We start from the raw sequence: 12,674 nt of genomic DNA on the forward strand, positions 1-12,674 counted from the left end.
CTACTAGTGGTTTCAAAAGCATTACTTTCAAAGTAAATATCCTTCTACATAAGTTGAACTATGTGCAAGAATGTGCCATGAATTTTTTAAATTAAAGAGCGTTTGACTCATTTAAAAATCAACTCTTTGATGATGAGTCATTTAGAAGAATTTGGAACCTTGAAGATCAGACATTTATCTCATTATTGTAAATTTTACTGGCACATTTGTGTGATGTATCTCAAAGTGCAACACACACAAAAAAGATCAACATTATATGCGAAAGCTTAACTTCTCTTGCAGCATATTAACCTTAGAGACCGATATTATATGTGACAGGTTTGCTTTTCTTGTAGCAACACCATATATATTAATTTAAACTATTAACTTTCCCTGTTTGTGTGTTCATGCTACTTAACAGTGATGTTGCTGCTGGCTGACTACATCACATGTCCTATGCTCTGAATATCGGCTGGCGAGATCACGTGACATGAGCTATGACTGGCTTACAAAAGCGCATCGCAATCTTGATTTCAGTGATTTGGAAAGTAACATGTAGTGTTTGGTGGAATTCCAATGTATACTTTTGCAATACGAAAATACGCAGCATGCATGTTGCTGCACATGAAAGATATTTCCAAATCTTGTCTTTTTCCCTGAGTTTCGTTTTCTATTGTGCCAGGAAATTCTATGCCCATATACTGTCACTTAACATGGAGAAAGCTTGTTTTCACCTGGGAGAAAGTGTATTTTTATCCGTGAAACATCCGGGAATTTTTTTTCCTTGTCTGTGTATACACCCTGCACCAGAACAAAACATTGTACAGATATCATACGTATGTCATTTTGAAGAGAAACCCTGAAAGTTCTTTTTTCATGTGTACCGTGCAACGGTTCTTTCGCGTTCTCGTCAATACAGTACCGGAACGTTTAAGTTCTACCACTGTAAAGATGGAAGATCCGCGATTCGGAATGTCAGAACTGTGTAGTAAGTAGTGACAGGCACACTCCAAACCATTGACTCTCGGAGACTGATTTTAACCGTGTTCAACCTAATGGTAAATTATCAAACTATTTTTCTCTGAATCATACAGTTTGTGGGAAAAGCAGTGAGAATAATTACTTTTGGAGACCTTTTATCAGACAAAGCCTGTTATAACAATAAACTATTTCGCTTAATAAAACGGCCGCCAGCCCAGTGTCCACACAAAAAGATGAAGTCAATTTTCGACACTGAATAAATGACTGCTTTCACTTACTATGTAACTGAAAGACAACCACTTAATTTCCATTTACTTGGGTCATTTGGCAGTAAGTACTATTAATCCCACTTTCTGTTACTTATGGAATTTACCACTATACTTCAGTAATTATTTAAAGAAAACACACACATGTTTCAACAAGGATACAAAAAAATATTAAACTTATAGCTATTATTCATATGACCAAAACTATTATTTAACACGACTAGAGTTCATTTCTTTAGGACTTTTATTTGTTAACATTTAACTAACACCAATATTTGTCTGGCTTTCTTTGACATGGAGAAGCAACACGAACAAATACTGTTAAGATTGTTGCAGTTAAACAATTATGTTATCTTACTTTCAAAAATGCTATTGAAAACTTATCCTCATGGTCACGAAAAGCGGTGGTTCTTAAACCGATATGTGCAAACATTAGTATTTAACAATGATTTTCAGAATTTACTACCAAAACGATACTATTGCCAGTAATTTACTATTATTCAAGCTTCAATAAACATCAGAATACTCGGAATAAATTTGTTTAGGTAAGGACCCTACTGAGGTAAATGAAATTGGAAAATTATGGTTAAACACAAAGGTACATTTAACACTTATATTCCACTGATTGAAGAAGGATGGTTCATACTGTGATACACTTCTAAGTAAAGTACTTTGCCTGTTACTGATGTCGAAGATGGCGTGATGCGGTGCTGCGTAGTAACATTGCACAGGTACGGCTCCTGATGTACATAGCTCTATCTTCCTCTTGTTGGAGACGATAAAATTGCAAATTTCTGAGCTATTAATTTATTGCTGTGCTGCGCCAATCATGTAGAACACGTCTGAGCATGTTCACCACTTGCAGGGCAGCTACCGACTGTGTGTGTCACTTGCGCGCCAATTCTCACTCGCATGCCCCACCACCTTTCCCATTCCACCACAGAACGGAGTTCCGTTCTACCTATGATCCCTACACATTTTCATTTTACACTTCTGCTTACAAAAACCCTAAGTATGAACCATTTACAATTGCATGACAGCACATACATACAAAATTGACATAATTAATTACAGTTGTACTTGAAATATTACATAATTATTTACAAAATATGTTTTAATACATTTATTCCACCTACATCAAAGATGTTATTTTTAACAGATAAACTACACTTAACAAAAGCTTACTCTCGTTATAGTATTTACTTAATTTTTCAAAATTATTACGGAACAAAAAATTTAAAATATACAGATTAATGGCAGTATTATATCTACAATAGCATTACAACTGCCACAGCGTATTTTGGTAATTTGCCGATAGTTGGTGCTAGTCACAAGCATGGAGAGTTGAGGTATGTTGTAGTTTGACAAATGGGAAAGTGAACAGGCATAAATGTCGAATATGGGATTCAAAGCATCCACACAAATGCATTGAATTTGAGCGTGATTCCCCAAAGGTAAATATTTTTTGTGCCTTGTCACGTCAAAAACTGTACAGGCCAATCTTCTTTGTCGAAAGCACTGTCACTGGGTATTCCTACTTGGACATGTTTCAGCAGAATGGCGCTCCACCCCATTTCCATCTTGAAGTTTGTGGGTACCTGAACACGGAGCTACTGCATTGGTGGATTGGCCGTGCTGCACAAGGGGACAGCTGTTTCATGAAATGGCCTTCCTGATCACCAGACCTCACTCCATGTGAGTCTTTTCTGTGGGAACACATTAAAGATCTGATGTATGTATCACCTCTACCACGTGATACAGCAGAAGTCCGGGAGAGAATACGGGAAGCGACTGCCACAGTCGACGATGCCATGCTAGGATGGGTATGGCAAGGTATCAATTACCATACTGACATGTGCTGGGTCTCTCATGGTTCGCATATCAAATGTTTGTAAAAAACAAAATCTTTCACAGTCTCTCTTCAAAGTGCAATATGTATTAGACCTGTACAATGTTTAGTTCTTTTGCAATAAATAATGATTGAAAGTGTTCCCAGACTTTATGTACACCCTGTATGTGACAACCAGGAACTGAAAGAAGGTTTAATTATTCCAGCTTTTAGTAAATCTGAGGCATTTTTGTCTACTGCAGGCTGCAAGTGATAAGATGTGCAATATGGTTTCCAGGCTATTGGCTTGGCACCATATGTAGGAATCTTGTGGTACATTAAGAAATTTGGCAGAAGTTGTTTCTTTTCTTCAGATGAAGTTGCAAAGTCAGCTAGAATGGGGTACAGTTGACAGTGAGTATATCTAACAAACAAAACATTTATTTGTATGCCTGTATTGATGAGGAAGGTAGAAGTTCTGCTGTTCATTTATCTTGCAAACTTGAGCAATTCCTATCTCTCTTACCGGATTGGCTTTGCAGAAGGGGAGCAAGGAGCAGTGGCAGAACTGCTCCCATTCACATTTCGCGTATTCACATTCCTTCGAGCACCTCGTTGACCTACTTGGTTAGCTGACCAGTGCTGTAGAGATGGACAGTTTTCTCTCTCGTGTCTGATTTTTCTAAAACAAGCACATGCTGGTGCCAAACACTAAGGAGCCGTGTAACTTTTTGTCATTTGCAACGAGTGTAGCACACTTTGGCAACGAATGCACATCAAGTGGGCTTTGTCCCGGTGGATGATTAGACGAATTGTTGCACCTCCTTTGTGAGTTGTGTAGCCTAACTTAGTGTACTCGGTGTACTTCACCTTGTGACGTTTCTTGGGGTCAATCCTGCGAATGAGTGAATCTGCAAGCAAGTTTCTGATTTCCTGAGTGGTATCTCATTCCTTTCATTACTTTCTGTTAGTACATATGTACGACAACACACAACTCTTATTCCGTCAGAAAATCACTCGAAATCCTCTCCAGAATTTTGATATTTGATGGAAAGATTGTCCTTATAGTAGCTGACTGTATTTATCTTTGTACATATCCTCAACGCATTCTGCAAGGATGTCAAATGCCTTGGTATTTCTCAGCCCTTCCTTGAATCTACATAAGGATGAGCCACTCCTTGCACTTTCGTGCTGGTACTCCTATAAACTTTTCGTCAGTAGATGGGGACAGTTTCCCTGTATCCATTACATTTTGTACTACTGTGTCAACGTTTACAACTAGTTTAGAACCGCCTATGGGAACAGAGAAATAGGGAAGTTAGGCTAGCTCCAGGCACAGTGCTGTTTCGCAGCATCACATTTACTAATGCCTCACTAAGGTGCCTTTGCAGATCATCATTTTTCACACGGAGTTGCTCCACCCGTGTTTGCAATATGTTGGATCCATCACTAGTTGCCTCTGTGACGTGGCTGAGGGAATTGCTTTAAACTAGACACACACACGCAGACCTCGATGATGTCAGTGGCAGCATTGGTCCAGAGACATTTTCCCCTACAAGTGAAGCTTGCACATTTAATATGTAGTAATTGGATAGATAAAAAAATCCAGTCACCAAGTGATGGCAGGAGAAAGGTTTTACTTATGCAAGCTTTTGAAGCCAGTGGCCCCTCCTTCCAGCATAAAGATTGAACGGGTAGGGAGAGGGGTGAAGGGAAGGGAACTTGAGACGTCTAGGGAAAGGGGTGGGGTTCTGAAAAGTCACCCAGAATGCAAGGTCAGGGGAGACTTAACAGATGGGATGATAAAGGAAGACACCAACCGTTGCTTGGTGAATGGATTTTTTAGCTATACAATTACAGTATATTGTCAGGAATTGATTATTTTGATTGTTACAATTAAATTGTTCATTGACAATTGATTGGGCAGCAATGCAGTGGCGATGCCCGGTGTCGAGGTGGCATCGGGACATCATAATCATGATGTGGCCTCGTGCGACCACGATAGAGGAGGCAGACGAGGTTGAATTTCCTTGCCTAATGGCAGCGTGGCATTAGGCCCGGGTAGACTGTAGTGGGCAGCTTGGGCTGACTGTGCTAAGCACTTGTCTGTTGCACCGCAGCATGGAGCCGGACAGTCCTGCATGATGGATTCTTACATCTGTTCACGGCTTAGTAATTTGTATGGGGCACCTCAAAGCTGAAAGTGGGTCAAATTTGGCATCTCACTTCAGATGCCAGATCTCACACCCACTTGGGGGTGTCGTCAGGATTGGTTGGTGATGTGGACTTGTAATTAATATACGTAGTCATGTTGGGAAAAGGAAACTGTATCAGTTTATTTGCTCATAGGGATTACATTGTGAGAATTGTCAGGAGGACAACAGAAGGTAGTTCCAGAACCATCTTGGAGCAGAAGGGAAAATGCCAAGGTAAAGAAACTGAGCCATTTAGTGTTTGCTATAGGTGGCGGTTTGGAACATAAGAGAGAGATGTTCTTCAGCTCTGATAGCAGTCAGTGTCTAAAGTCAAGTGATCCTGTGGCATTATTTGGTTGGTAGGTAGGTCTTTACAGTGATGATTTATCCTAGTCCATCATGAACTGGCCCATTGTTGTATCAGCAGCAAGGCGACAGACTGAATGGGAGCCCATTTGTAAAATGAAGTAATAGTAATTTCTTGCTTACGGAGACTGGAGTAGCACCTTGCAAACAAACTACTTTCCAATAACAGTTTTAGCCACGGATGTGACATTTCCTGAGCCTTTTACACAACTATTGTGGAAAAATGGGTGTTTGCGAGACTTTAATATGGTGCATCATTTAAACTATATATTTTCAGAATGAGATATTCACTCTGCAGCGGAGTGTGCGCTGATATGAAACTTCCTGACAGATTAAAACTGTGTGTCCGACCAAGACTCGAACTCGGGACCTTTGCCTTTCGCGGGCAAGTGCTCTACCATCTGAGCTACCGAAGCATGACTCACGCCCAGTACTCATAGCTTTACTTCTGCCAGTATCTCGTGCTTTGGTAGCCCAGATGGTAGAGCACTTGCCTGCGAAAGGCAAAGGTCCCGAGTTCGAGTCTCGGTCGGACACACAGTTTTAATCTGCCAGGAAGTTTCATATCAGCGCACACTCCGCCGCAGAGTGAATATCTCATTCTGGAAACCTCCCCCAGGCTGTGGCAAAGCCATGTCTCTGCAATATCCTTTCTTTTAGGAGTGCTAGTTCTGCAAGATTCGCATGAGAGCTTCTGTAAAGTTTGGAAGGTAGGAGACGAGATACTGGCAGAAGTAAAGCTGTGAGTACCGGGCATGAGTCGTGCTTCGGTAGCTCAGATGGAGGAGCACTTGCCCGCGAAAGGCAAAGGTCCCGAGTTCGAGTCTCGGTCGTGCACACAGTTTTAATCTGCCAGGAAGTTTTATATATTTTCAAATTACAAAAGTATAAATATGAAAAACACTGAATGTGATGCTTAAGTTTTGTGAACATGTAAATTAACATGGCATCTGGTATCTTTTAACATAACATAGATCCCAGCCTACTTCAGCAAGACATGTTATTTGTCCATAAAAACATGTCAAATCTCTTCCTCATGATGAGATAAAGATGTTCATTTAAAAATATTATTTAGCTAGTTAATATATAAAGTACCCCCCACTGTGTAATATTTGCAGAAATGACGAAAGAATTGTCGGAGGCTTAGGACATCATCAAAGTGTGACAGATATGGAGCATCTTCTCCTGCTACGAAGGGGTTATTTACTTATTGGGGTTGTGGCTTGGCAGTGTTTTGGAAGGCAGATAGGAAGAGGCACTGTCTGCAATATCAACACCCAGAATAAGCTTAAATAAATAAATAATTACTGAAGGAAAACAAATGCAGTGCCTCACTTTTTGGGTAACCCTCACATTTATTTTAATAGTTATTCCATATTATTTTTACTACTTTGTGAATGAAGCTTGTGGTCAAAGCACGAATTGTTGGTAGTGAAATTTAACAGTGAAAAAGAGAGGGATGGCAGTACTGAGCTGAGAAGACACATTACATTTCAATGATCTGTCTCCCTGATGCTACTCATAAACATTTACCTCAAGTCAGTTACCTTCTTGTAGTTTCTCCATGTTAACAAACCTGCTATGCACTGCCACCATGTCTTGTCATGTGACTTTGTTTCCATTTGCAGTGGATTGAGGGCTGTAAGACAGCTCTCTAGTCTTCAAGCCACAAAATAACCCTTTAAGGAGCAATGTCACTCTCTTCTGTGGTGTTATGAGATTCAATTTGAAAATGTTGTTCTCGTTAATGAGATCTGTTTACTCAATGTATATGAATGTCACATAAGAGTAACAAAATACAAAAGATTTGTTTAAAAGGCAGTTATGTTATTTTGTGGCTTGAAGACTAGAGAGCTGTCTTACAGCCCTCAATCCTCTGCAAATGGAAACAAAGTCACACGACAAGACATGGTGGCAGTGCATAGCAGGTTTGTTAAGATGGAGAAACTACAAGAAGGTAACTGACTTGAGGTAAATGTTTATGAGTAGCATCAGGGTGACAGATCATTGAAATGTAATGTGTCCTCTCAGCTCAGTACAGCCATCCCTCTCTTTTTCACTGCTAAATTTCACTACCAACAATTCGTGCTTTGACCACAAGCTTCATTCACAAAATAGTAAAAATAATATGGTATAACTATTAAAATAAATGTGAGGGATACCCAAAAAGTGAGGCACTACATTTGTTTTCCTTCAGTAATTATTTATTGAACACAACGATAAATACACAAAAGAAAGAATGTTGTTTATTCTACATTCCCTATACTTCCACACAATTGCTGCCCTTTTCTATGGCCTTCCACCATGGAGACACAGGGGTGTGTGTACCCTGTCAGTGCCACTCCTTGTTCTGGTATTGAAGCCATTTCTCCACTGTAAGAATCACATCTTTGTCATCCTCAAAATGTCATCTACAAATGTGATGCTTTAATGGGACGAGCAAATGGAAGTTGGAGGTGCGCTAGGTCAGGGCTGTAGGATGGATGAGATGATACTGTCCAACCCTGTTTAATGATGGTTCTGAAGTCCTCAAACTTGTGTGAGGCCGAGCGTTATCATATAGAATCAGTCAATCACCTGGGTTATTATGGTGACAAAATCATTGGAAGCCCCTTTTGGGTTTGGATAATGTGTTCACATCTGCTTCAGAAATATTGGTACTGTGTCTTGGCATCACATCAAAGAGTGAGAAGATTTAGTTTCCTTCCTGAGTGGCAGCTTCATTGCCAAGTGCCAAGTTGTTCTGCATTGGTCTTTGTGAATGAGCACATCAGCAAGCTGTGCCTGGTCAAGTTTGAAAGCCACGAATGGGCTCCCTGAATGAAGCAAATCTTGGAGCTCTGCCGAACCAATGTCTCGTAATGGCCTCACTCTCTTTGCCCAGTGACTAACAGAACTTCTGTCTATTGCAGATGCTCCATAAACAGGATGCAAACAATTGGGAATATTCTTGAAGGTTCTATTCTTTGCTGTGAGAAGTTCAATGACGACACGCTGCTTGTAGCTTACATCATATAGAGACACCATTTCAAAACATTGCTATAGGTATGATACCTGTCAGAATAAATGGGATATTTGTGTGTGCAATTTGGAAACTTCAAATAATGTATATCTTAACTGTCACATTCATACAATTTTTGCTGATTGAGAAAATATGTGGTACATTATTTTCCAGGCAATCTTCGTACTTTCAGTTAGCATGACACCCTCTGTTTGCTGCTGTGTGCGGTGGCGAGAACCTAACCAATTGGGTGCAAATTTGATTTACGTGCTAGCTAAAGTGCTATGTGCTATATTTCATGTTGTGTTTGTGTCCTGCAAAAAAATCCTATTTAACTGATGCTCCACTTTACAGATCTCACCAAACTGTCTCATTGTTGGTACAGTTTGTTACGCAAAAATATTGAGAACTCTGATGTCAGTGGATGAAACAGTACCTATATTCCAAGTTACAATTGAAGACTGCTTCATTATTATGAGAAATACAAATTTTTGATGCTAAAACCAGCCAGCTTTTGTTAAATATGAATGGAACGAATGCTTCAGGGCGGGGTGAATAAAACCGAGAAAGGCACTATGTTGCACCTTCATAATTGGCTAACAACTCTTATGGTGACAGATCTGTATATTTAGTCTTATTCACAGTCCTGGGCTCTTATTTCTAGTGTGATGATGATGATGAATTATGTTCATGCTGACACAGCAAATAGTTTATGTGTGCATAGGATGGCAGGTCTCAGTTGTGAAATATTCTGAAGGGGTAGCAATACCTTTATAATTTGATGGGAAGCAACTTCCCATGCAAGCAGGATATGTCGACATTGTGAGTTGTCTGGTGTTGTGCTGAAGACATTTGGTCCTCACAAGGGAAAGGTCTTGGAATGGCCAAACAATTTGAGTCATATTTGGCAGGGTGCTTGTATAAACCTAAAAAAAGAGGACTGAGATATTTTGGCTCAAAAAGCTCCCCCATCCTTATATTTGAGGAAACCACTCCTAATTGATTGATTCAAATTTGACGAAATCAATAGGTAATTGAAAATTGGGTGTTTTCATCATGTGTGTGGGGGGGGGGGGGAGGGGGGGGGGTGCTCAGCATATTCCCATTTCGTAGAATCGAAGAAAGACACTGAGTATGCCTATGGTAAACACTGTTCAAAAGAACTGCCACTGACGTAGTGATCAAGGCATGTGGCTGAGGAGAAGAGAACATATGTTTAATTTCCAAATGCATTCTGCAGTTTTTTCATTAGTAGTTTTGCTGTATTGAATCTAGTAGGAATAGGAAAGTCAAAAGGTAATCAGTGAAAAATAATAACAAGGTAGGGAAATAAATTTCTTTAATGACTTGGATTAAAAAGAATTGTAATTTTAATCCTGGTTGCCCTACAAAGGCTCTTTCACTCACTGTTACATGCCTTCACTTACCTTTGAACATCTACATGGGTGGTACTTGTCATATAAACATTTGAAGCAAATATGCTTGTGGCACCAAGAACATATAATGAAAGCAGCTTTCGCACAACTACATCATTCATTCTGAAGATTTGGCAGAAAACTGACTTGGGTTACATTTAAAAATATTTCGTTTTTGGGAATTACACTGAAGTGCCAAGGAAACTGGTATAGGAATGTGTATTAAAATACAGAGAGATGTAAACAGACAGAATATGGCACTGCGGTCATCAATGCCTGTATAAGATAACAAGTGTCTGCCACAGTTGTTAGCTAGGTTACTGCTGCTGCAATGGCAGATTATCAAGATTTAAATGAGTTGGAATGTGTTGCTATAGTCGGTGCATGAGCGATGGGACACAGTATCTCTGAGGTAGAGATGAAGCGAGGATTTTCCATTTGACCATCCCATAAGTGTACCTTGAATATCAGGAATCTGGTAAAACATCAGATCTCTGACATCGCTGTGGCTGGAAAAAGATTCTGCAAGAAAATGACCAATGACGACTGGAGAGAATTGTTCAATGTGACAGAAGTGCAACCTTTCCTCAGATTGCCATACATTTCAGTACTGGGCTATCAACAAGTATCAGCATGCAAATCATTCAACAATACATCATCAATGTGGACTTTTGGAGCTGAGGCCCACTCGTGTACCCTTGATGACTGCATGACACAAAGCTTTATGCCTCGTCTGGATCCGTCAACACCGACATTTGACTGTTGATGACTGGAAACATGTTGCCTGGTCGGATGAGTCTCATTTCAAATTGTATCAAGTGTATAGATGTGTATGGGTATGGAGCTGGCCTCATGAGTCCATGGACACTGCTTGTCAGCAGGGGACTTGTTCAAGCTGGTGGGGGCTCTGTAATGGTGTGGGATGTGTGCAGTTGGACTGATACAGAACCCATGATATGTCTATATATGACTCTGATAGGTAACTCTTATGTAACCATCCTTTCTAGATTACCTGTATCCATTCATGGCCATTGTGCATTCTGAAGAACTTGGCCAATTCCAGCATGACAATGTGACAACCCACACATCCAGAATTTCTACAGAGTGGCTCCAGAAACACTCTTCTGAGTTCCAGCATGACAATGTGACACCCCACACATCCAGAATTTCTACAGAGTGGCTCCAGAAACACTCTTCTGAGTTTAAACACTTCACTGGTCACCAAACTCACCAGACATGAACATTATTGAGTGTATCTGGGATGCCTTGCAATGTGCTGTTCAGATGATGTCTCCACACCCTTGTGTTCTTACTGATTTATGGACAGCCCTGCAGGATTCCTGGTGTCAGTTCCCTCTAGCACTATTTCAGACATCAGTCAAGTCCATGCCATGCCATGTTGAAGCACTTCTGCGTGCTTGTGGGCCCCTACATGATATTAGGCAGGTGTACCAGTTTCTTTGGATCTCCAGTGTGATTCTAATGCATACCACGCATGCAACATCACCTAAAAAATTGGTGCTGAAAATTGATCATGAATTATGCTATGAATTGTTGTGGAATGTGGATAGTTGTGAAATTCCTGCTGGATTTCCAAATGTACATTGCAGTTTTGAAACCTCCAAATAAAGTTGTGTACCATGGCTCATTGTAAACTAGCATAGCATATTAAGCTGTCTGTGGTCCCTCGTGACATTTGTTTTCATATGAGGCTTCAAATTTTAATTTTTCACCAATCCAAGTTGTTTGAGAAATTTATTTACCTCCTTGTTATTATTCCTTAATAACTGCCATATTAACCCTCCTTTTGTTACTAATTTCAATAAGGAAAAGAAAGATGACAAAAAATCCAGCAGACTGCATTTCAGAATTGAACACAGGTTCTCTGCTCCCCAGCCAGATGCCTTGATTGTTGCATCAGCAGTACTTTCATTGAATAGCATTTACTTTACGGGTACATAAGTGGCAGTTGTAATAGTTTCTTTTGCAAATCCCTAGGAAAAAAGTTTGCTTCTGGACACCACCTATGATGATTAAAAGTGTTCCATTTTCAATTGTATACCGATCTGGTCAGTTTTGAATCAAATTCACATCATGAACTGTAGGGATGGTGTTCTCAAAACTGATCTTCATTTTATGTTGTATAGAAGCAGGCTGCCAAATATGAGTTGAATTGGTTAACTGCATTTGTGGCCTTCTCCTTGCCCATGTTAAAAATTTACACTTTACGCTGCTATTTTTGCATTGTTGTGAAGTACTGATCAATTGGTGGTAAAAGGTTTCAAAGAAACCATTGAAGCTATAATAGTACTTTAATTTGAAAACCTTTTGACAGTGTATGGTTTCTTTAATTGATTACATTTAATGGGTTTCATATAAATGATTTCCTTTTTCTTCTGTGATGCCATATGTAATGTAGTTAAAAGGTATATTTTCGTTTTCATAGTGCTGGAACAGTGATATAAGCCATTTGATACTTCAAAAATAAGCTATTGGAAAGTGATACGAAACTCCTCAAAAATACCATCAAAATTGGCAGAAAGTAATACCAGAGTTGACAGAAAACAGCAACAAATAGGCAAAAATAACTCTGAAATTGACCATAAAATAAAATGGATTTTTCCTGTCTCTGCTTACTGTTTG

Source organism: Schistocerca piceifrons, unplaced genomic scaffold (genome assembly GCF_021461385.2).
Source record: "Schistocerca piceifrons isolate TAMUIC-IGC-003096 unplaced genomic scaffold, iqSchPice1.1 HiC_scaffold_2343, whole genome shotgun sequence".
Classification (NCBI taxonomy): Eukaryota; Metazoa; Arthropoda; class Insecta; order Orthoptera; family Acrididae; genus Schistocerca; species Schistocerca piceifrons.